The sequence below is a fragment of the Salvelinus namaycush genome, chromosome 9 (genome assembly GCF_016432855.1).
Source record: "Salvelinus namaycush isolate Seneca chromosome 9, SaNama_1.0, whole genome shotgun sequence".
Taxonomy (NCBI): domain Eukaryota; kingdom Metazoa; phylum Chordata; class Actinopteri; order Salmoniformes; family Salmonidae; genus Salvelinus; species Salvelinus namaycush.
In genome coordinates this window covers 7,800,946-7,828,069 of record NC_052315.1, presented here as the reverse complement: position 1 = coordinate 7,828,069, position 27,124 = coordinate 7,800,946, and positions in this window count along the sequence as shown.

Sequence of the window (27,124 nt, the reverse complement as noted above, 5' to 3'; positions counted from 1 at the left end):
ACGAGCGAAAAACAACGCCCAACGAGCTTGACGTGCATTAAGTCGTTTGGCAGAACGGATGTACTCAAGGTTCTTATGGTCAGTCCAAACGACAAAAGGAACGGTCGCCCCCTCCAACCACTGTCGCCATTCGCCTATGGCTAAGCGGATAGCGAGCAGTTCGCGGTTACCCACATCATAGTTGCGTTCCGATGGCGACAGGCGATGAGAAAAGTAAGCGCAAGGATGAACCTTATCGTCAGACTGGAAGCGCTGGGACAGAATGGCTCCCACGCCCACCTCTGAAGCGTCAACCTCGACAATAAATTGTTTAGTGACGTCAGGAGTAACAAGGATAGGAGCGGATGTAAAACGCTTCTTGAGGAGATCAAAAGCTCCCTGGGCGGAACCGGACCACTTAAAGCAAGTCTTGACAGAAGTCAGAGCTGTGAGAGGGGCAGCCACTTGACCGAAATTACGAATGAAACGCCGATAGAAATTAGCGAAACCGAGAAAGCGCTGCAACTCGACACGTGACTTAGGGACGGGCCAATCGCTGACAGCCTGGACCTTAGCGGGATCCATCTGAATGCCTTCAGCGGAAATAACAGAACCAAGAAAAGTGACAGAGGAGACATGAAAGGCGCACTTCTCAGCCTTCACGTAGAGACAATTCTCTAAAAGGCGCTGGAGTACACGTCGAACGTGCTGAACATGAATCTCGAGTGACGGTGAAAAAATCAGGATATCGTCAAGGTAAACGAAAACAAAGATGTTCAGCATGTCTCTCAGTACATCATTGACTAATGCCTGAAAGACCGCTGGAGCATTAGAGAGACCGAACGGCAGAACCCGGTATTCAAAATGCCCTAACGGAGTGTTAAACGCCGTTTTCCACTCGTCCCCCTCTCTGATGCGTACGAGATGGTAAGCGTTACGAAGGTCCAACTTAGTAAAGAACCTGGCTCCCTGCAGCATCTCGAAGGCTGACGACATAAGGGGAAGCGGATAACGATTCTTAACCGTTATGTCATTCAGCCCTCGATAATCCACACAGGGGCGCAGAGTACCGTCCTTCTTCTTAACAAAGAAAAACCCCGCTCCGGCGGGAGAGGAAGAAGGCACCACGGTACCGGCGTTGAGAGAAACAGACAGATAATCCTCGAGAGCCTTACGTTCGGGAGCCGACAGAGAGTAAAGTCTACCCCGAGGGGGAGTGGTCCCCGGAAGGAGATCAATACAACAATCATACGACCGGTGAGGAGGAAGGGAGCTGGCTCTGGACCGACTGAAGACCGTGCGCAGATCATGATATTCCTCCGGCACTCCTGTCAAGTCACCAGGTTCCTCCTGAGTAGAGGGGACAGAAGACACAGGAGGGATAGCAGACATTAAACACTTCACATGACAAGAAACGTTCCAGGATAGGATAGAATTACTAGACCAATTAATAGAAGGATTATGACATACTAGCCAGGGATGACCCAAAACAACAGGTGTAAAAGGTGAACGAAAAATCAAAAAGGAAATGGTCTCACTGTGGTTACCAGATACTGTGAGGGTTAAAGGTAGTGTCTCACATCTGATACTGGGGAGAAGACTACCATCTAAGGCGAACATGGGCGTGGGCTTCCCTAACTGTCTGAGAGGAATGTCATGTTTCCGAGCCCATGCTTCGTCCATAAAACAACCCTCAGCCCCAGAGTCTATCAAGGCACTGCAGGAAGCAGCCGAACCGGTCCAGCGTAGATGGACCGACAAGGTAGTACAGGATCTTGATGGAGAGACCTGAGTAGTAGCGCTCACCAGTAGCCCTCCGCTTACTGATGAGCTCTGGCCTTTTACTGGACATGACATGACAAAATGTCCAGCAGAACCGCAATAGAGACAAAGGCGGTTGGTGATTCTCCGTTCCCTCTCCTTAGTCGAGATGCGAATACCTCCCAGCTGCATGGGCTCAGTCTCTGAGCTGATGGGAGAAGATGGTTGAGATGCGGAGAGGGGAAACACCGTTAACGCGAGCTCTCTTCCACGAGCTCGGTGACGAAGATCTACCCGTCGTTCTATGCGGATGGCGAGTGCAATCAAAGAGTCCACGCTGGAAGGAACCTCCCGGGAGAGAATCTCATCCTTAACCTCAGCGTGAAGTCCCTCCAGAAAACGAGCGAGCAACGCCGGCTCGTTCCAGTCACTGGATGCAGCAAGAGTGCGAAACTCTATAGAGTAATCCGTTATGGATCGATCACCTTGACATAGGGAAGCCAGGACCCTGGAAGCCTCCTTCCCAAAAACTGAACGATCAAAAACCCGTATCATCTCCTCTTTAAAGCTCTGATAATCGTTAGTACACTCAGCCCTTGCCTCCCAGATAGCTGTGCCCCACTCCCGAGCCCGACCAGTAAGGAGTGATATGACGTAGGCGATCCGAGCTCTCTCTCGTGAGTATGTGTTGGGCTGGAGAGAAAACACAATATCACACTGGGTCAGAAAGGAGCGGCACTCAGTGGGTTGCCCAGAGTAACATGGTGGGTTATTAACCCTAGGTTCCGAAGACTCGGAAGACCAGGAAGTAACAGGTGGCACGAGACGAAGACTCTGAAACTGTCCTGAGAGGTTGGAAACCTGAGCGGCCAGGGTCTCAACGGCATGACGAGCAGCAGACAATTCCTGCTCGTGTCTGCCGAGCATTGCTCCCTGGATCTCGATGGCAGTGTTGCGAGAATCCGTAGTCGCTGGGTCCATACTGGTCGGATCTTTCTGTTATGCAGATGAATGAGGACCCAAAAGCGACTTAACAAAAACAGAGTCTTTATTCCAAACTTAAACAAAACGGTACTCCTGGATATATCTTAGATGACACCTGCTCACACGCAGCATCTGATGAAGGCAAAAACACGACAGGGCGGAACCAGGACACGGAACAGCAAACATCAAACAAAGATCCGACAAGGACAGAAGCGGAAAACAGAGGGAGAAATAGGAACTCTAATCAGAGGGCAAAATAGGGGACAGGTGTGAAAGATTAAATGAGGTAGTTAGGAGAATGAGGAACAGCTGGGAGCAGGAACGGAACGATAGAGAGAGAGCGAGAGAGGAAGAGAGGGAGGGGAAGAGAGAGGGAAAGAACCTACTAAGACCAGCAGAGGGAGACAAATGGAAGGGAAGCACAGGGACAAGACATGATAATCAAAAGACAAAACATGACAGTCTTAGAGATGTTATTAAGAAAAGGTTCATGTAATAATTCGTCATATAGTCAATGTTTGTCTGGTTTCCTGAAACAGAAACGTAATTAACTTAACTGTTGTTATGATCTGTGCTTATCATGGAAGGTAAGGTCAGATCGTGTCTTAATGCATGGTAGGAATAATTTGACCATAGACAGTGTGTGTAAACCTTAAAACCCTCCCTAACCGGCTGAAGAAAGAGCGACAAAGGCGTGCAATGAGAGACGGTGACTTTTACCACTCTCATCTGAGTCCGAGCCATAAACCAGGGCCGGGGTGCTGAGAGACAATGACTTTTACCACTCCTATCTGAGTCCGAGCCATAAACCAGGGACGGGGTGCTGAGAGACAATGACTTTTACCACTCCTATCTGAGTCCGAGCCATAAACCAGGGCCGGGGTGCTGAGAGACAATGACTTTTACCACTCCTATCTGAGTCCGAGCCATAAACCAGGGACGGGGTGCTGAGAGACAATGACTTTTACCACTCTCATCTGAGTCCGAGCCATAAACCAGGGCCGGGGTGCTGAGAGACAGTGACTTTTACCACTCTCATCTGAGTCCGAGCCATAAACCAGGGACGGGGTGCTGAGAGACAATGACTTTTACCACTCCTATCTGAGTCCGAGCCATAAACCAGGGCCGGGGTGCTGAGAGACAATGACTTTTACCACTCTCATCTGAGTCCGAGCCATAAACCAGGGACGGGGTGCTGAGAGACAATGACTTTTACCACTCATCTGAGTCCGAGCCATAAACCAGGGCCGGGGTGCTGAGAGACAATGACTTACCACTTCTATCTGAGTCCGAGCCATAAACCAGGGACGGGGTGCTGAGAGACAATGACTTTTACCACTCCTATCTGAGTCTGAGCCATAAACCAGGGACGGGGTGCTGAGAGACAATGACTTACCACTCCTATCTGAGTCCGAGCCATAAACCAGGGACGGGGTGCTGAGAGACAATGACTTTTACCACTCCTATCTGAGTCTGAGCCATAAACCAGGGCCGGGGTGCTGAGAGACAATGACTTACCACTCCTATCTGAGTCTGAGCCATAAACCAGGGCCGGGGTGCTGAGAGACAATGACTTACCACTCCTATCTGAGTCCGAGCCATAAACCAGGGCCGGGGTGCTGAGAGACGGTGACTTACCACTCCTATCTGAGTCCGAGCCATAAACCAGGCCCGGGGTGCTGAGAGCGTGTGTGGAGTGAGCGTGGAGAGAGAGAACAGCTCAGGTGAGAGACTCGTGTACGTGGGAGAAACAGAGGTATCTACTTGGATATTAAAATTGGGACATTATCAAGGGCCATGAAATGTGACGGGAAAAATGTACATGTGCCGTTGGGAAAATGAACTGTAAACGATATCTGAAGAAGACACGCTAGAATGATAAGTGCCGGGTGAAGGAAGGGGGGGGGGGGGGGGGGGGGTGGTATACACCCTGCTAACTATTTAGACTAAGAATGCATTGAGATACTGATCTTTCATTACCAGGCCACTCATGACAGGAAAACAGGGACAAAGGGGGGCTGTAATGAGAAGAGTTATGACCAACAATAAAAGGTTGTTTATAAATGTATGTTCTAACAGGGATGATCTGTGCCATGTTGATAAACTGGAATTTGAGCCCTAGACTCAAAGTAAGCACTGAGGTCAGTCATTCTAAATTTGGGTTGGATAATTTATTAAAATGTTTTAGTTGTGATTGGGATACAGCGATTAACATTTATTTGGCCGAGAGTCACCAGAAACGTATCTCTAAGTGTCATCCTGAGGGGAGGTGGTTTGTTTGGGGGAAAATGGATGACAGCTTGGGACAAACATGAACGTTTTTAGTTTTTTTTTAGTTTACCCTGTATTCAGAATTTTAATGTTACATTGCATACATGGATGGTGCTAAGTTATTAAACATGTACTTTATTTTTCTCTTTCCTTTTCAAGTCAATATGTTTTTAGGTTTGGTGGAACATGAGGGTGTTCATTGTTCCAGAGGAGGGAATGATGTATATTGACTAACTGGTTTGAGAATGTGTTAGTATGTTTATAACTGTAGAACATGCATTAGGAGTAGTGTGTTATGGGTTAGATGTAATGATAGAGTATAGTGTGTTATGGGTTAGATGTAATGATAGAGGAGTATAGTGTGTTATGGGTTAGATGTAGTGATAGAGGAGTATAGTGTGTTAGTATGTTTATTACTATAGAACATGCATTAGGAGTATAGTGTGTTATGGGTTAGATGTAGTGATAGAGGAGTACAGTGTGTTATGGGTTAGATGTAGTGATAGAGGAGTATAGTGTGTTATGGGTTAGATGTAATGATAGAGTATAATGTGTTATGGGTTAGATGTAATGATAGAGTATAGTGTGTTATGGGTTAGATGTAGTGATAGAGGAGTATAGTGTGTTATGGTTTAGATGTAATGATAGAGTATAGTGTGTTATGGGTTAGATGTAATGATAGAGTATAGTGTGTTATGGGTTAGATGTAGTGATAGAGGAGTATAGTGTGTTATGGGTTAGATGTAATGATAGAGTATAGTGTGTTATGGGTTAGATGTAATGATAGAGTATAGTGTGTTATGGGTTAGATGTAATGATAGAGTATAGTGTGTTATGGGTTAGATGTAATGATAGAGTATAGTGTGTTATGGGTTAGATGTAATGATAGAGTATAGTGTGTTATGGGTTAGATGTTATGATAGAGGAGTATAGTGTGTTATGGGTTAGATGTAATGATAGAGTATAGTGTGTTATGGGTTAGATGTAATGATAGAGTATAGTGTGTTATGGGTTAGATGTTATGATAGAGGAGTATAGTGTGTTATGGGTTAGATGTAATGATAGAGGAGTATAGTGTGTTATGGGTTAGATGTAATGATAGAGGAGTATAGTGTGTTATGGGTTAGATGTAATGATAGAGGAGTATAGTGTGTTATGGGTTAGATGTAATGATAGAGTATAGTGTGTTATGGGTTAGATGTAATGATAGAGTATAGTGTGTTATGGGTTAGATGTAATGATAGAGTATAGTGTGTTATGGGTTAGATGTAATGATAGAGTATAGTGTGTTTTGGGTTAGATGTAGTGATAGAGGAGTATAGTGTGTTATGGGTTAGATGTAATGATAGAGGAGTATAGTGTGTTATGGGTTAGATGTAATGATAGAGTATAGTGTGTTATGGGTTAGATGTAGTGATAGAGTACAGTGTGTTATGGGTTAGATGTAGTGATAGAGGAGTATAGTGTGTTATGGGTTAGATGTAGTGATAGAGTACAGTGTGTTATGGGTTAGATGTAATGATAGAGGAGTATAGTGTGTTATGGGTTAGATGTAATGATAGAGTATAGTGTGTTATGGGTTAGATGTAGTGATAGAGTACAGTGTGTTATGGGTTAGATGTAGTGATAGAGGAGTATAGTGTGTTATGGGTTAGATGTAGTGATAGAGTACAGTGTGTTATGGGTTAGATGTAATGATAGAGTACAGTGTGTTATGGGTTAGATATAATGATAGAGGAGTATAGTGTGTTATGGGTTAGATGTAATGATAGAGGAGTATAGTGTGTTATGGGTTAGATGTAGTGATAGAGGAGTACAGTGTGTTATGGGTTAGATGTAATGATAGAGTATAGTGTGTTATGGGTTAGATGTAGTGATAGAGGAGTATAGTGTGTTATGGGTTAGATGTAATGATAGAGGAGTATAGTGTGTTATGGGTTAGATGTAATGATAGAGGAGTATAGTGTGTTATGGGTTAGATGTAGTGATAGAGTATAGTGTGTTATGGGTTAGATGTAGTGATAGAGGAGTATAGTGTGTTATGGGTTAGATGTAATGATAGAGGAGTATAGTGTGTTATGGGTTAGATGTAATGATAGAGTATAGTGTGTTATGGGTTAGATGTAATGATAGAGTATAGTGTGTTATGGGTTAGATGTAATGATAGAGTATAGTGTGTTATGGGTTAGATGTAGTGATAGAGGAGTATAGTGTGTTATGGGTTAGATGTAGTGATAGAGGAGTATAGTGTGTTATGGGTTAGATGTAATGATAGAGTATAGTGTGTTATGGGTTAGATGTAATGATAGAGGAGTATAGTGTGTTATGGGTTAGATGTAATGATAGAGTATAGTGTGTTATGGGTTAGATGTAATGATAGAGGAGTATAGTGTGTTATGGGTTAGATGTTATGATAGAGGAGTATAGTGTGTTATGGGTTAGATGTAATGATAGAGGAGTATAGTGTGTTATGGGTTAGATGTTATGATAGAGGAGTATAGTGTGTTATGGGTTAGATGTAATGATAGAGGAGTATAGTGTGTTATGGGTTAGATGTAATGATATAGGAGTATAGTGTGTTATGGGTTAGATGTAATGATATAGGAGTATAGTGTGTTATGGGTTAGATGTAGTGATAGAGGAGTATAGTGTGTTATGGGTTAGATGTAATGATAGAGGAGTATAGTGTGTTATGGGTTAGATGTTATGATAGAGGAGTATAGTGTGTTATGGGTTAGATGTAATGATAGAGGAGTATAGTGTGTTATGGGTTAGATGTAATGATAGAGTATAGTGTGTTATGGTTTAGATGTAATGATAGAGGAGTATAGTGTGTTATGGGTTAGATGTAGTGATAGAGTACAGTGTGTTATGGGTTAGATGTAGTGATAGAGGAGTATAGTGTGTTATGGGTTAGATGTAATGATAGAGTATAGTGTGTTATGGGTTAGATGTAGTGATAGAGGAGTATAGTGTGTTATGGGTTAGATGTAGTGATAGAGGAGTATAGTGTGTTATGGGTTAGATGTAATGATAGAGTATAGTGTGTTATGGGTTAGATGTAATGATAGAGTATAGTGTGTTATGGGTTAGATGTAGTGATAGAGGAGTATAGTGTGTTATGGGTTAGATGTAATGATAGAGTATAGTGTGTTATGGGTTAGATGTAGTGATAGAGTATAGTGTGTTATGGGTTAGATGTAGTGATAGAGGAGTATAGTGTGTTATGGGTTAGATGTAATGATAGAGTACAGTGTGTTATGGGTTAGATGTAATGATAGAGTATAGTGTGTTATGGGTTAGATGTAGTGATAGAGTACAGTGTGTTATGGGTTAGATGTAGTGATAGAGGAGTATAGTGTGTTATGGGTTAGATGTAATGATAGAGTACAGTGTGTTATGGGTTAGATGTAATGATAGAGTATAGTGTGTTATGGGTTAGATGTAGTGATAGAGGAGTATAGTGTGTTATGGGTTAGATGTAGTGATAGAGGAGTATCATTCCCAGAGACTGTATCTTGTTACAGGAAATAGCTCATAGAAGAGGGAGGACAGCTAACTGTACACAATATGGGGATTTAGTTGAACATTACACATACCCAGATCATGGTGAGAGTAGAGGAGATAGTGGTGGCATTTCAGACACTATGTGTAAAGGCAGTCAATGTTGTTCTCCCCCTTAGACGAGAAGGAGCATGGATAGGACCAAGATGCGGATTGAGGGAAATAAGCCATCTTTTAATGAAAACAGCAAACAAGACACTACAAACTACAAAACAACAAACGTGACTAACCTTCAACTGTCCATGTGTGGACACAGGAACAAACACCCACAAAACCCCAGTGAAACCCTGGCTGCCTTAGTATGACTCTCAATTAGAGACAAACGACACACACCTGTCTCTAATTGAGAATCATACCAGGCCGAACACAAAAACCAACCTAGAAATACAAAACATAGACTGCCCACCCAAAACACACGCCCTGACCATAAACACATACAAAAACAACATAAAACAGGTCAGGACCGTTACAGAACCCCCCCCTCAAGGTGCGAACGCCGGGCGCACCAGCACAAAGTCCAGGGGAGGGTCTGGGTGGGCAGTTGACCACGGTGGTGGCTCAGGCTCTGGACGCTGTCCCCACACCACCATAGTCACTCCCCGCTTCCGTCTTCCCCTCCCAATGACCACCCTAAAACTAACATCCCCTAAATAAACGGCCAGCACCAGGAGAAGGGGCAGAACCGGGACAAGGGGCAGAACCGGGACAAGGGGCAGCAACGGGACAAGGGGCAGCACCGGGACAAGGGGCAGCACCGGGACAAGGGGCAGCACCGGGACAAGGGGCAGCACCGGGACAAGGGGCAGCACCGGGACAAGGGGCAGCACCGGGACAAGGGGCAGCACCGGGACAAGGGGCAGCACCGGGACAAGGGGCAGGTCCCGGCTGAGGGACTCTGGCAGATCCCGGCTGAGGGACTCTGGCAGATCCCGGCTGAGGGACTCTGGCAGATCCCGGCTGAGGGACTCTGGCAGATCCCGGCTGAGGGACTCTGGCAGATCCCGGCTGAGGGACTCTGGCAGATCCCGGCTGAGGGACTCTGGCAGATCCCGGCTGAGGGACTCTGGCAGGTCCCGGCTGAGGGACTCTGGCAGGTCCCGGCTGAGGGACTCTGGCAGGTCCCGGCTGAGGGACTCTGGCAGGTCCCGGCTGGATGGCTCTGGCAGGTCCCGGCTGGACGGCTCTGGCAGGTCCCGGCTGGACGGCTCTGGCAGGTCCTGGCTGGACGGCTCTGGCAGGTCCTGGCTGGACGGCTCTGGCAGGTCCTGGCTGGACGGCTCTGGCAGGCCCTGGCTGGACGGCTCTGGCAGGCCCTGGCTGGACGGCTCTGGCAGGCCATAGCAGGACGGCTCTGGCAGGTCATAGCAGGACGGCTCTGGCAGGTCATAGCCGGACGGCTCTGGCAGGTCATAGCAGGACGGCTCTGGCTGGTCATAGCAGGACGGCTCTGGCTGGTCATAGCAGGACGGCTCTGGCTGGTCATGGCAGGACGGCTCTGGCTGGTCATGGCAGGACGGCTCTGGCTGGTCATGGCAGGACGGCTCTGTAGGGAGGAGAAGGAGAGACAGCCTGGTGCGTGGTCTAGGCACTGGCTGCGCTGGAGAGGAGGAAACAGCAGGAGAGAGAACCCGGAGAGACAGCCTGGTGCGTGGTCTAGGCACTGGCTGCGCTGGAGAGGAGGAAACAGCAGGAGAGAGAACCCGGAGAGACAGCCTGGTACGGGGGGCTGCCACCGGAGGACTGGTACATGGAGGTGGCACCGGGTCTACCGGACCGTGAAGGAGGACACGTGCTCTTGAGCACCGAGCCTCCCCAACCCTACCAGGTTGAATGATCCCCGTAGCCCTGCCAGTGCGGCGAGGTGGAATAGCCCGCACTGGGCTATGCAGGCGAACCGGGGACACCACCTGTAAGGCTGGTGCCATGTACGCCGGCCCGAGGAGACGTACTGGAGGCCAGATACGTTGGGCCGGCTTCATGACATCCGGCTCGATGCCCAACCTAGCCCTCCCAGTGCGGCAAGGTGGAATAGCCCGCACTGGGCTAAGCACGCGTACTGGGGACACCGTGCGCTTTACCGCATAACACGGTGTCTTACCAGTACGACGCCTTCTACCTCCACGGTAAGCACGGGGAGTTGGCTCGGGTATCCTACCCGGCTTTGCCACACTCCTCGTGTGCCCCCCCCCAAGAAATTTTTGGGTCTGACTCACGGGCTCCCAACCGCGTTGTCGCGCTGCCTCCTCATACCAACGCCTCTCAGCCTTCGCTGCTTCCAACTCCTCCTTGGGACGGCGATATTCCCCTGGCTGAGCCCAAGGTCCTCTACCGTCCAGGATCTCCTCCCAAGTCCATTCCTCCTGTGTCCAGTGCCTTAGTTCCTTTTCTCTCTCCTCAATCCGCTTGGTCCTGTTGTGGTGGGTGTTTCTGTAAAGGCAGTCAATGTTGTTCTCCCCCTTAGACGAGAAGGAGCATGGATAGGACCAAGATGCGGATTGAGGGAAATAAGCCATCTTTTAATGAAAACAGCAAACAAGACACTACAAACTACAAAACAACAAACGTGACTAACCTTCAACTGTCCATGTGTGGACACAGGAACAAACACCCACAAAACCCCAGTGAAACCCTGGCTGCCTTAGTATGACTCTCAATTAGAGACAAACGACACACACCTGTCTCTAATTGAGAATCATACCAGGCCGAACACAAAAACCAACCTAGAAATACAAAACATAGACTGCCCACCCAAAACACACGCCCTGACCATAAACACATACAAAAACAACATAAAACAGGTCAGGACCGTTACACTATGGTAAACTTTCAGGACACCTGTGACTCAGAGTTTTGTTAGGTTGGATATTATTCTCAACAAATTTTTCTCCCATTTCTAACAGCCGGCGAACATTTGTCAGATTACATGCAGGAAGTATTCTCACGGCAGAGGCTCTGTAGGGACAGTAACTGAAGGAGTTGTAGGGACAGTAACCGAAGGAGCTGTAGGGACAGTAACTGAAGGAGCTGTAGGGACAGTAACTGAAGGAGCTGTAGGGACAGTAACTGAAGGAACTGTAGGGACAGTAACTGAAGGAGCTGTAGGGACAGTAACTGAAGGAACTGTAGGGACAGTAACTGAAGGAGCTGTAGGGACAGTAACTGAAGGAGCTGTAGGGACAGTAACTGAAGGAGCTGTAGGGACAGTAACTGAAGGAGCTGTAGGGACAGTAACCGAAGGAGCTGTAGGGACAGTAACCGAAGGAGCTGTAGGGACAGTAACTGAAGGAACTGTAGGGACAGTAACTGAAGGAGCTGTAGGGACAGTAACTGAAGGAGCTGTAGGGACAGTAACCGAAGGAGCTGTAGGGACAGTAACCGAAGGAGCTGTAGGGACAGTAACTGAAGGAGCTGTAGGGACAGTAACTGAAGGAGCTGTAGGGACAGTAACCGAAGGAGCTGTAGGGACAGTAACTGAAGGAGCTGTAGGGACAGTAACTGAAGGAGCTGTAGGGACAGTAACCGAAGGAGCTGTAGGGACAGTAACTGAAGGAGCCGTAAGGACAGTAACTGAAGGAGCTGTAGGGTACAGTAACTGAAGGAGCTGTAGGGTACAGTAACTGATGGAGCTGTAGGGACAGTAACTGAAGGAGCTGTAGGGACAGTAACTGAAGGAGCTGTAGGGACAGTAACTGAAGGAGCTGTGGGACAGTAACTGAAGGAGCTGTAGGCACAGTAACTGAAGGAGCTGTAGGGACAGTAACTGAAGGAGCAGTAGGGACAGTAACTGAAGGAGCAGTAGGGACAGTAACTGAAGGAGCAGTAGGGACAGTAACTGAAGGAGCTGTAGGGACAGTAACTGAAGGAGCAGTAGGGGCAGTAACTGAAGGAGCAGTAGGGACAGTAACTGAAGGAGCTGTAGGGACAGTAACTGAAGGAGCTGTAGGGACAGTAACTGAAGGAGCAGTAGGGACAGTAACTGAAGGAGCTGTAGGGACAGTAATTGAAGGAGCTGTAGGGCCAGTAACTGAAGGAGCTGTAGGGCCAGTAACTGAAGGAGCTGTAGGGACAGTAACTGAAGGAGCTGTAGGGACAGTAACTGAAGGAGCCGTAGGGACAGTAACTGAAGGAGCAGTAGGGACAGTAACTGAAGGAGCAGTAGGGACAGTAACTGAAGGAGCTGTAGGGACAGTAACTGAAGGAGCTGTAGGGACAGTAACTGAAGGAGCTGTAGGGACAGTAACAGAAGGAGCCGTAGGGACAGTAACTGAAGGAGCCGTAGGGACAGTAACTGAAGGAGCAGTAGGGACAGTAACTGAAGGAGCTGTAGGGACAGTAATTGAAGGAGCTGTAGGGACAGTAACTGAAGGAGCAGTAGGGACAGTAACTGAAGGAGCAGTAGGGACAGTAACTGAAGGAGCAGTAGGGACAGTAACTGAAGGAGCAGTAGGGACAGTAACTGAAGGAGCAGTAGGGACAGTAACTGAAGGAGCAGTAGGGACAGTAACTGAAGGAGCTGTAGGGACAGTAACTGAAGGAGCTGTAGGGACAGTAACTGAAGGAGCTGTAGGGACAGTAACTAAAGGAGCAGGATAGTAGTGTAGGATGCTATATTGATAGCATGGAACTCGACTACTGCACAAATGAGGGGTATTGTGAGACTATAGTCATGGGCAATGTTGGAAGTAGCAGTGGTTACTTTAGTAGCATTGTTGGTATATCAGTTTATGACTACTCATGTCACATGGATTGGGAACTGGTAACTGGGGGACCTATGGGAGGACAGGGAATGCGGTTATTCAAATATCACAAATGATGTTGTCAGGAAATGACCCATGTGTTGCAGTGTGTAAATCCTCAGGTGGAAGCTGAGATATAACCAAAGGCACGGGCTGAATTCTGGAGATTGAGTGTTCATCAAGAGACACCAGGCGGGGGTGTTGGGACAGCATTGATATGGGACACACACTACTCTGTACAGTACTTAAAGATGGTCATGTCTCTCCTTGGGGGGTGTATAGTTCTCACGTGAAGTGAGGTCCAGCTACATAATGGGTGAGTGAAGACACCATGACACAGGAAACGGAGTGAGAGAGAGAGAGTGACTAGATTTCACTGTTAGACATACAGATGGGTGGGGTCTGGGAACTACTATAAACATCATAGTGAAGACACCATGACACAGGAAGTGGAGAGAGAGAGAGACTAGATTCCACTAAGACATACAGATGGGTGGGGTCTGGGAACTACTATAAACATCATAGTGAAGACACCATGACACAGGAAGTGGAGAGAGAGAGAGACTAGATTCCACTAAGACATACAGATGGGTGGGGTCTGGGAACTACTATAAACATCATAGTGAAGACACCATGACACAGGAAGTGGAGAGAGAGAGAGACTAGATTCCACTAAGACATACAGATGGGTGGGGTCTGGGAACTACTATAAACATCATAGTGAAGACACCATGACACAGGAAGTGGAGAGAGAGAGAGAGACTAGATTACACTGTAAGACATACAGATGGGTTGGGTCTGGGAACTACTATAAACATCATAGTGAAGACACCATGACAGAGGAAGTGGAGAGAGAGAGAGAGAGACTAGATTCCACTGTAAGACATACAGATGGGTTGGGTCTGGGAACTACTATAAACATCATAGTGAAGACACCATGACAGAGGAAGCAGAGAGAGAGAGAGACTAGATTCCACTGTAAGACATACAGATGGGTTGGGTCTGGGAACTACTATAAACATCATAGTGAAGACACCATGACAGAGGAAGCAGAGAGAGAGAGAGACTAGATTCCACTGTAAGACATACAGATGGGTTGGGTCTGGGAACTACTATAAACATCATAGTTGGTTTGGGGTTCAGCTGCTTTGTGGGTTGATGCATCATATGATAGAGGATAGAGGGGTAATTGTACTGTGAACAAAATGTTGAAGGTATTGATGGAAAGCATATACAGTGCTGAGTTACGTCAAGAGGATGTAACGTGGATGAGGGATACGCACTTGTATATCAGGTGTCGTGCCTATCAGGTGAAATTGAGGACAGGGGGAACAAAGTGAAAATGACATGACTTGGGAACACCTCTCGGGAACCTGGGGCCTAAAGGGGAAGACTAGGTGAAAGCATGAGGAAGCTTTTTTGAGCTTTCATTTTTGTGGAACCCAGCAGGAAAGTATCCTGGAGGCATAGAGTCAGGTGAAGAGAGAGTGGGAATTGTCATGGTCTCAGACTTTGGTTTTCATGAATAAATAATTATGCATAGCTTATCACATCGTTAATACTGTTATGGTTTGTGTGTCTTTTTGTTGCTTTCCAAGTCTTGTGCTATTACTCTCTTAGGGACCAGAAGGAGAAAGTGGAGAAACTAAAAGCTGCTCCATCTGCCATAGAACGAGACAGCAGATTCAGATGAAATAGCATTTTGTTGTGTAATGATAGATGGAAATAAAAATGTGTGATCATAGTACAGAGGACATAAGTCTCTGAATTTGTAAACCTTGCGGTGAATGTTTGTTCATTATTTGTTCATTTTTTGTTTGTTTAATTCATATTTTATAATCATTTGTTCGTTTCTTTTGTAAATTCATGTGTTATTATCATTGTTTATCCATTTATTAGTAATTTTCAAGTTTATGTAAATTGAACATTAGGACGCTATTATTCAAGAGGAAGGACTGTTGGAATCGGCTAAACTTTGAATATTGAGATATTAAATAAATGATAGGAAAGAAGCATAGAATCAGAGGAGTAAAAGAGACTGGGTTTTAATGTCAGAAGTTAAGGGTTCTCTGAAGAAAGACAGAAGGCTTTGGAATGTGTTGGGTGGACGAGAGGAGAGCAACGTGTTGATATAGGGGAGACAGATGGACATATGTGGATTAGGTGAAGGAGGGGTTGAGGTCAGGAGGTGAGGACAAATTCCCTTAAGGGAGTAAAAAGGGTTTGGTATCCTGTTACCCTTTTCCTGTTGAACCATAAGATGTAAGGATTGGAGAAAAGGAGGAGTGTCTTAAGTGGGATGTGTATAACTGTGATGGTGAGAAATGTTTTCCTGTCTGAATGACAGCTGTACAGAACCGTTGGGAAGAATTAAACTTGGTTAAAGCTTATATAGGGTCCGTGAGTTATTTACCCTGACAAATAAGAACCTAACAGTATTAAATACTAACTCATACACTCCCCTGTATTTTAGATGTTGACATATAAACAAACACTCTTTGGATATATGAATCTCTAGCATTTGTTTGATGCTAAAGAGCCCTGTACATATCATATAAATATTTTCTGTGAATCCATAAGGGCAGACTAATTTTGAAGACTGATAGAAAATATCCATATTTATTTTCTGGTGGTTCTACATTAGGGCTCTCCAACCCTGTTCCAGGAGAGCTACCGTCCAGTAGGTTTTCACTCCAACCCTAATCTACCAATCCTAATCTAATAATTAGCTTCTTGATAAGGTGAACCAAGTTAGTTACAACTGGGTTAGTTACAACTGGGGTTGGAGCGAAAACCTACAGGAGGGCAGCTCTCCAGGAAAAGGGTTGGAGAGAAAACCTACAGGAGGGCAGCCCTCCAGGAAAAGGGTTGGAGAGAAAACCTACAGGAGGGCAGCTCTCCAGGAAAAGGGTTGGAGACCCCTGTTCTACATGGTCTTATTCTGAGCCACACTGGCTGCTTTTACACAGGCAGCCCTATTCATATGTTTTTTCGACTAATTGGTTTTAATCACATCAGATCTTTTACAGAACTGGTTTGATAGGTCAAAAAACCATTTAGTGATAAAAAGATCTGATTTGGACTGCCTGTGTAAACACAGCCATAGTCCTTGATCTGGCTTCGGAACACTGGAAATGGTGTTCGGCATGTTGGGCTGGGGAAGCTGAGACTCTTTGTGCTTATGGCGAATGGTCTTGTCCTGTCTGCGGTGAACGGCCAGTTGGATAAGACTCAGCCGAAAGTCCACCAACTGTTTGGTCCTCTTGCAGAAGATTTTCTGGTACTGCACACTCCTGGAAAGACATGGTTGTGGTGTTAGCATTTGACACTTTTTGTGGAAGGGATGTAGGGCAACATGCCTTTGTTGGCAAATGTGTTAAACGATTGGGACCGGGCTAGCATTGACAGACATAGGGAGCTGCTTTTGAGAGGAAATATCAGTCAACAAAGTGAACATCCTGTGGGGCTAAAGGTATGAAAAGTCTTAGGAGGGCAGTTCTTACACAGTATGAATTGTTGTATGGGAGATTTAGGATAAATGGCACCTCTCAATCGCTCTCATACAGAACAATACATTTACTGTAAGCACAACCCTGCACTACCAAACCCCCCTTCATTATCTGAAAGTACTGTCTGTAAACCTCCCCAGCCTATTGAATTTGACAGATCATTCTTGTCAATGGTGGATTTTTGTAGACGCGTCTTTGTATTGGGTTTTCAGAATCTGCAGAGAGAAGAATGAAGTGGTTGTGACATTACTGTTGTAGTCTTGATTTTATACCTTTCAGTGTCCCTTGCTGGTTTCTGTCACACAATATTGTTGTGCTCCATAACAGCAAGCTGTATCCGCTCCTTCATGCTTGTGTACCCAAAACACCCCAGCTTTAGGGTAATTTTCAGCAGGGCACTTTGAAATGACTTCAGATAACCAGATTTTTACATAGAGAAAAGGTAAAAAGAGAAGAGGGGTAGACTAAATTGATTACATGGTCTGGAAGGTACTGTGTGGTCCTAATTCTCTGTGGTCCTCATGCTACCTCTAACCACCTGTAACTTCATAACAAACCATACAAACACTACACAATTCATGTTTATACCATGATTACTGTAAATTGAGCTATCTTAGGTGTCAGCTTGTACATATGTTGGCCAACAGGGGTTGGAAGCCCATGTTGGTGCCATTGTATTGATCTCTATTAGACTGGATAGCTTAGCACACCTAACATGGACATTTCAATATTGTCAGCTTGCTGTTAGCTAACTAGTGTCACTAAATTGGTACCATGGCATAGGCAAAATTGATTGACAGTGTGTAAAACATAGCTGTAGGATTTGCTGATAGCTTTCAGAGTTCAATACAGGACTGCTGGACATCTGATGATATTTTCTTGCGATTGCACATGTAGAATCGGTTTGCACTGGGTTTGCAAATAAGTTCGGCACTCTGTTCAGAGGTACTAAGTACTCTCGGCCGGCAAACACTACCTTTAACGTCTGCTTCCAACTCACACTCTCAAACACCTAGATCCCCTGAACGCAGCTCACTCTCCAGATCCCAATCACCTGAATTCTGAGCACCTGTTCACACACCTGTATGTCATTATCACACACTATTTAGTTCAGTTCTTTGCACCCCATCATTGTGAGGTATTGTTTGTTTTGTCACACGTCTATTCGGAGCGCTGTTTTTCCCGTAATTGAATCCTCCTGTGTATGATAGTTTTCGCCTGCCTCACTAACGATGCCTTTTGCATATTTCCTGCCTGTACTTTAGCCTATCAGATTTCCTGTAATCGACCTATTGCCTGATCTTCCGGACGACGCTACTAACCTTTTCCCTGCCTGTACTGTTGCCCTTTTGGACCCCCTGTGTATGACCTTCTGCCTGCCCCTGGACCCAGCTACAATACCTGCCTCCTCCTGTGGTCCTTTACAAATAAATACCTTCTGCGCCTTGCGCTTGAAACTAGCTCTCTGTCTCCCATCGTGTTCATTACACTACCGGTGTGTCCATGCCTTAAGTAGAGAGACTACTTTCTGGAGGACAATGCCATTGCGACTCACATCCGTTTGCATGTGAATTCTTAAAAAGATGGTTAGGCCTAAAGCTTTTGAGAGTGTGAACGCTGCAGAATGGGCGTAAACAAGGAAGAGCTCTCTAGTAAGTACGAAAATCTCAGCAAAATCTTTCAAGGGCATTTTTCTCCTACTAGGGTTTAAAGTTCATTATCTACCAAAGCAGTAAGTTTCCCATGTCTTCTCCAACAACAGTGTATGATATACCATTTTGAAGGTCAGGGTCTATTTTTGCACAGACCCGATCGATATTATCCCTAATGGATCATTAGGACTGTGCTTCTTTGGTATTTAGCATTTTGACTCCATCGCTTGGGGCTCAACCATGGCAGCTGTTAATATTTCTTGGACATTAAACATTCAGTAAGTGTGGATTCAGTGGGAACTGAGGTGATATGAGGTCAGCAGCCTTGTCCATGTGAGACCTGTACTGCCAAGCAAAAAGACATTAACTACTCATAGCGTGAAACTGAGGTGCTATGAGGACAGTAGCCTGGTTGGATGACTCAGCTTGGCCATGTGTGGTGTGACGTGGTGTGTGTGTGTCTACACTGAAACAAGTCTATTCTGGACTCATTCAAGTCCGGAACTTTCAAGTTACACGTTGATGTTGTTATAGCACCACTTTCGTCATATATCTCTTAGAGTGGGTTTAAATGATAAGGTTAGTGTACATCGAGACCATCCACTTGCTTCAAGCCAACTAGCCCTCTACTCTCTGTGACTTCTATGCTGAGAGGTTACTGTAAGTATGTTGGTTATTTTGCTGTACGAACACCCCCACCCCAGATGGGTGTTTGTTTCTGCTGTTGTTTCTGCTGAAGGTCTCGAATGTTTTTCTGTAATTGCCTCTGAATCTCATTTAGACTGCCAGTGAAGTGTCCAGTGATGTAAAGTACTTAAGTAAAAATACTTAAGTAGTATTTAATTAAGTAGTAAATATTTTCTACTTTAGTATACTTAAGTAGTTTTTGGGGTATCTGTACTTTACTATTGATATATTTTATTACTTCTACTCCACTACATTCCTAAAGAAAACAATGTACTTGTTACTTATTCTGTACATTTTCCCTGACACCAAAAAGTACTCGTTACATTTCGAATTTTCAGGCAGGACAGAATTATGTTCAAATTCACGCACCTATCAATATAACGAGTTAGCATCCATACAGCCTTTGATCTGGTGGACTCACTAAACACAAATACTGTGTCTGTAAATTATGTCTGAGTGTTGGAGTAATGCCCCTGTCTGTCTGTCTGTGGTTTGCTTCTTATCAGGAATTTAATGTATTGCCTTTACTTTGTACTTTTACTCAAGTATGACAGTGTAGTACTTTTTCATCCACTGTACTTAAGTACATTTAAAATCAGATACTTTTTCTCAAGTAGTATTTTACTGGGTGACTTTTACTTTTCATTTTCGATGAAGGTATATTTACTTTCACTCAAGTATGTGCCAGTGCTGAAAACATGTACATGACACTGCAACCAAATTTCCCCATGGGGACAATAAAGTCAGTAAAGTAAAGTGCCATGAGGAGCCCATCTGGGAAGGAGTCTACTGCCCATTCTTTGTGCAGGCCTATCAAACACATTCGCAGACATGAGTACACACAGAGAATGCATGCACACATGCATGTACGCACATGTAAACACACACACATACACACAGAGAGAAAACATGTACAACACAGCAAAGGCAACGTATTATACTAGTCGCCTAGAGACATGCTGTATACTGGATGTAGCATTCAGAAGCCTTGACGCAATCATCTTGTGGACTGTCCCATTTTTTGACTTACCTATGATATGAACAATGTTGGCCACTCTAATGTTGGGCTTCATGACACCCAAGCCAGTTGTTTTTGTCACGTTCGTAATAAGGACACAAACACAGGTGGGACAAATGGCTACCTAAATATGATCCCCAATTAGAGGCAACGAATACCAGCTGCCTCTAATTGGGAACCATACAAAACACCAACATAGAAATATTGAACTACAACACCCCCTAGTCACACCCTGACCTACTACACCATAGAGAACCAAGGGGTCTCTATGGTCAGGGCGTGACAGTACCCCCCAGTACCCCCGCAAAACCTGAAACCAAATGGGGGGGGAGGTAGAGGGGGTGACTAGTGTCGGTGGCGGCTCTGGTGCAGGTCATAGCCCCCGCCCAGACCCCGGATCCGGCCATGGCGCCGGGCTGAACGCCGTGCCTGGACTGGGCACCGGCGCAGAGGAGGGCTCCGGCCCTGGAGCTGGGTTGGACACCATGCCTGAAAGGGGCACCGGTGCAGAGGAAGGTTCCGGCCACGGAGCTGGGCTGGCCGCCGTGCCTGGACTGGACATCTGCGCAGAGGAAGACTCCTGCCCTGGAGCGGGACTGGACACCGTGCCTGGACTGGGCATCGGCGCAGAGGAAGGCTCCGGCCTAGGAGTGGGACTGGGGAGGCACACTGGAGGCCTTTAAGTGTGTGGAGCCGGCACAGGTGGCACCGGACTGGTGACACGCACTTCAGGGCGGGTGCGGGGAGCTGGCACAGGACGCACCGGGCTGGGGAGGCACTGGAGGCCTGGTGCGTGGCGCCGGCACAGGTGGTACCGGACTGGTGACACGCACTTCAGGAAGAGTGCGGGGAGCTGGCACAGGACGTACCGGACTGGGGAGGTGCACTGGAGGCCTGGTGCGTGGAGCCGGCACAGGTGGTACCGGACTGGTGACACGCACTTCAGTGAGAGTGCGGGGAGCTGGCACAGGACGTAGCGGACTGGGAAGGCGCACTGGAGGCCTGGTGCGTGGAGCCCGGCGCAGGTGGTACCGGACTGGTGACACGTACTTCAGGCAGAGTGCGGGGAGATGGCACAGGACGTACCGGACTGGGAAGGCGCACTGGAAGCCTGATGCGTGGATCCCGGCGCAGGTGGTACCGGACTGGTGACACGTACTTCAGGGCGAGTGCGGGGAGCTGGCACAGGACTCACCAGACTGCTGACAGGCTCTTCAGGTCGGATGCCGTGCAGAACACACCTACATAACCTTTCTCTCCTTTCTCTCTCTCCCAACTTCTCCATCGCTTCCCTGACGGTCTCTGGCTCTGTCGCTGCTCAGCCGCCAGCTCCATGTGCCCCACCCCAAAATAATCTTGGGGTTTCTGTGGCCGATGTCCCCAGCGTCATCGCTGTCCTTCCACCTTCCTTGGTGTCTCCTTCCAAGGAAGGGTCTCACAACCTCCCATGATTTCTTCCCAGGTCCAAAACTCCTTTACCTCCTTCACATGCTGCTTGGGCCTTGTTTGGTGGGATATTCTGTCACGTTCGTAACAAGGACAGGACCAATGAGCAGCGTGTGTTGAGTTCCACATCTTTATTTATCTTTATTTATTAGAAACCAAGGGCTCTCTATGGTCAGGGCGTGACAGTTTTGTATCCATCCCGTGGTGACACCATCGCTTTCATCTCCCAACAGCAAGACCTGACAATCAGGATATAATATAATAATAATAATAATAATAATAATAACATATGCCAATTAGCAGACACTTTTATTCAAAGCGACTGACAGTCACGAGCACATACATTTTACATGTGGAGAGAATTGAACCCACTACCCTGGCGTTACAAGTGCCCTGCTGTAGCAACTGAGCTATGAAGTACCAAAAAGTCATCATAGGTACTGTGGTAATAAAAGTGTAGTAGTTAATTGTCAGCCCTTTAAATTCCACAATCCCACAGTAACAGACAGGATGTTCACAACTTCCATGCAATCAGATTTAGCTTGGTTTCTGAGACAAATACAGCTTCATGCACAGCAGACAATATAACTCTTAGAGAGCAACCATTCACTGAATACCATATTATTAGAATGTTGACAAGAAGGAATGTTCCAAGGAAAATTCCGGAATGTATAGAATCAGTGCTTTGGAAGTGGTTGTCTAAACAGGAGAATGTGAGGCTCGGTCTTGTGGATCATATGACACACCCATCCAAGAGACTGCTGCACTCCCAGTCGCCTCCACTCATCCTCAGAAATCAAGTAGAATTTGGGGACTTTTGTTTTGCCACAACATATCTATATTCATAATGTAGTAGATTTGTAGTAGATTAGTAGATTTGTGTGCCATAATGTCAATAAACATCTTTAAGTCAAACGTTTTAGACTCATTCAAGGGTTTCTTTATTTTTTACTATTTTCTACATTGCAGAATAATAGTGAAGACATCAAAACTATGAAATAACACATATGGAATCATGTATTAACCAAAAAAGTGTTAAACAAATACATGTTATATTTGAGTTCTTCAAATATCCCCCTTTTCCTTAAAGACAGCTTTGCATACTCTTGAATTATTTTCCAACAGTCTTGAAGGAGTTCCCACATACTGTATGTTGCGAACTTGTAGGCTGCTTTTCCTTCACTCTGCGGTTCGACTGATTCCATACCATCTCAATTTGGTTGAGGTCGGGGGATTGTGGAGAACAGGTCATCTGATGCAGCATTTCATCAAATCAAATTGTATTAGTCACATGCGCCGAATTCAACAGGTGTAGACCTTACAGTGAAATGCCTACTTACGAACCCCTAACCAACAATGCAGTTTTAAAAAATGTGGAGAAGAATAAGAAACAAAAGTAACAAGTAATTAAAGAGCAGCAGTAAAAAAACAATAGCGAAACCTGTGTTGAGGAGCAGCGTGGCGGATGTGTTGTTACCTACCCTTACCACCTGGGGGCGACCCGTCAGGAAGTCCAGGATCCAGTTGCAGAGGGAGGTGTTAAGTCCCAGGGTCGTTAGCTTATTGATGAGCTTTGAGGGCAATATGGTGTTGAACGCTGAGCAGTAGTCAATGAGTAGCATTCTCACATAGGTGTTCCTTTTGTCCAGGTGGGAAAGGGCTGTGTCGAGTGCGATAGAGATTGCATCATCTGTGGATCTGTTGGGGCGGTATGCAAATTGGAGTGGGTCTAGGGTTTCTGGGATAATGGTGTTAATGAGAGCCATGACCAGTCTTTCAAAGCACTTCATGGCTACAGACGTGAGTGCTACGGGTCGGTGGTCATTTAGGCAGGTTACCTTATTGTTCTTGGGCTCAGGCACTATGGTAGTCTACTTTATTTTTTAGGGATAGGGGGCAGCATTTTCACTTTGGATGAATAGCGTGCCCAAATTGAACTGCCTCCTACTCTGTCCCAGATGCTAATATATGCATATTATTATTACTATTGAATAGACACCACTCTGATGTTTCTAAAACTGTTTGAATTATGTCTGTGAGTATAACAGAACTCATATGGCAGGCAAACTTCCAAACAGGAAGTGGAAATTCTGAGGCTGGTCGATATTCAACTCATCGCCTGTTCAAATTCCTGTAAGATATGGATCTGGTTGCACTTCCTACGCCTTCCACTAGATGTCAACAGTCTGTAGAACATCGAATGAAGCTTACACTGTGTTGTGGGGCCGGATGAGAGGGGAATGAGTCAGTGGTCTGGCAGATTGTCAGTTCCTGGTCATGCGCATTCCTCATGATATCGCCTTGCGTTCCATAACTTCTACAGACACGAAGGAATGCTCCGGTTGGAACGTTATTGGATATATATGATAACAACATCCTGAAGATTGATTCTCTACTTAGTTTGACCAGTTTATTCTACCTGTTATATAACTTTTTGAAAATTTCGTCCGAGTTCGCCTGGACCGCCGCGAGCGTTTGGATATGTTTACTAAACGTGCTAGCAAAAGTAGCTACTTGGACATAATTACCGGACATTATCGAACAAAACAACGATTTATTGTGGAACTAGGATTTCTGGGAGTGCATTCTGATGAAGATCATCAAAGGTAAGGGAATATTTATGATGTAATTTCGTATTTCTGTTGACTCCAACATGGCGGAGAAATATTGTTTTATCTGAGCGCCGTCTCAGATTATTGCATGGTGTGCTTTTTCCGTAAAGTTTTTTTGAAATCTAACACAGCGGTTGCATTAAGAACAAGTGTATCTTTAATTCTATGTAAAACATGTATCTTTCATCAAAGTTTATGATGAGTATTTCCCGTTATTTGATGGGGTTCTCTGCAATTTCTCCGGATATTTTGGAGGCATTTCGGAACATGGTGCCAATGTAAACTGATATTTTTGATATAAATATGCACATTATCGAACAAAACATACATGTATTGTGTAACATGATGTCCTATGATTGTCATCTGATGAAGATCATCAAAGGTTAGTGATTCATTTTATCTCTATTTCTGCGTTTTGTGACTCCTATCTTTGGCTGGGAAAATGGCTGTTTTTTGGAAAATTGTGTTTTTTGGACTTGGCGGTGATCTAACATAATCATATGTTGTGTTTTCGCTGTAAAGCATTTTTTAAATCGGACACGATGGGTAGATTAACAAGATGTTTATCTTTCATTTGCTGTATTGGACTTGTTATTGTGTGAAAGTTACATATTTCAAAAAAATATTTTGGAATTTCCCTCGCTGCCTTTTCAGCGGAATGTTGTGGGGGGGTTCCGCTAGCGGAACGTGTGTCCTAGAAAGGTTAAAACATGTTGGTATTACAGACTCGGACAGGGAGAAGTTGAAAATGTCAGTGAAAACACTTGCCAGTTGGTCAGTGCATGCTCGCAGTACACGTCCTGGTAATCCGTCTGGCCCGGCGGCCTTGCGGAGAGTGTGATCACACAGTCTTCCAGAACAGCTGGTGCTCTCATGCATGTTTCAGTGTTATTTGCCTCAAAGCGAGCATAGAAGTAGTTTAGCTCTTCTGGTAGGCCCGTGTCACTGGGCAGCTCTCGGCTGTGCTTCCCTTTGTAGTCTGTAATGGTTTGCAAGCCCTACCACATCCGACGAGCATCCGAGCCGGTGTAGTACGATTCGATCTTAGACACGTATTGAAGCTTTGCCGGTTTGATGGTTCGTCGGAGGGCATAGCGGGATTTCTTATAAGCTTCCGGGTTAGAGTTCCGCTCCTTGAAAGCGGCAGCTCTACCTTTAGCCCAGTGCGGATGTTGCCTGTAATTCATGGCTTCTGGTTGGGGTATGTAAGTACGGTTGCTGTGGGGACAACGTCATCGATGCACTTATTGATGAAGCTTATGACTGTTATGGTGTACTCCTCAATGCCATCAGAGGAATCCCGGAACATTTTCCAGTCTGTGCTAGCAAAACAGTCCTGTAGCTTAGCATCTGCTTCATCTGACCACTTTTCTATTGATCTCGTCAGTGGTGCTTCCTGCTTTAATTTTTGCTTGTAAGCAGGAATCAGGAGGATAGAATTATCAGATTTGCCAAATGGAGGGCGAGGGAGAGCTTTGTATGCGTCTCTGTGTGTGGAGTAGAGGTGATCCAGAGTTTTTTCCCCTCTGGTTGCACATGTAACAAGCTGATAGAAATTTGGTAAAACGGATTTAAGTTTCCCTGCATTACAGTCTCCGGCTACTAGGAGCACCGCCTCTGGATGAGCGTTTTCTTGTTTGCTAATGACAGAACACAGCTCATTCAATGCTGTCTTAGTGCCAGCCTCAGTCTGTGGTGGTATCTAAACAGCTATGAAAAATACATGTGAAAACTCTCTAGGTAGATAGTGTGGTCTACAGCTTATCATGAGATACTCCTCCTCAGGCGAGCAATAGCTCAAGACTTCCTTAGATATCGTTCACTAGCTGTTATTTACAAAAATACGTAGTCCGCCGCCCCTTGTCCTACCAGATGCCATCACTCTCCTTCTTGTTTAAATAGCCCTTACACAGCCTAGAGGTGTGCTGGGTCATTGTCCTGTTGAAAAACAAATTATAGTCCCTCTAAGCCCAAACCAGATGGGATGGTGTATTGCTGCAGAATGCTGTGGTAGCCATGCTGGTTAAGTGTGCCTTGAATTCTAAATAAATCACAGGCCGTGTCACCTGCAAAGCACCCCCACACTATACCACCTCCTACATGCTTTACAGTGGGAAATACACATGCAGAGAACATCCGTTCATCCACACCGCATCTCACAAAGACACTGCGCTTGGAAAAAAAATCTCCAATTTGGACTCCAGAGGACAAATTTCCACCAGTCTAATGTCCATTGCTTGTGCTTCTTGGCCCAAGCCAGTCTATGTAAATCAGACCATGAAGGCCTGATTCACACAGTCTCCTCTGAACAGTTGATGTTGAGATGTGTCTGTTACTTGAACTCTGGAAACTCTAATGAATGTATCCTCTGCAGCAGAGTTAACTCTGGGTCTTCCATTCCTGTGGCGGTCCTCACGAGAACAAGTTTCATCATAGAGCTTGATGGTTTTTGCAACTGCAAATTTTCCATATTGACTGACCTTCATGTCTTAAAGATATGATGGACTGTTGTTTCTCTTTGCTTATTTGAGCTGTTCTTGCCATAATATGGGCTTAGTCTTTTACCAAATAGGGCCATCTTCTGTATACCACACCTACCTTGTCACAACACAAATGATTGGCTCAAATGCATTAATAAGAAGGAAAGAAATTCCATGAATGAACTTTTGACAAGGCACAGCTGTTTATTAAAATGCATTCCAGTTGACTACCTAATGAAACTGGTTAAGAGAATCTCAAGAGTGTGCAAAGCTGTCATCAAGGCAAAGGGTGGCTACTTTGAAGAATCTCAAATCTAAAATATATTTAGATGTGTTTAACACTTTTTTGGTTACTACATGATGCCATATATGTTATTTCATAGTTTTGATGTCTTCACTATTATTCTACAATGTAGAAAATAGTA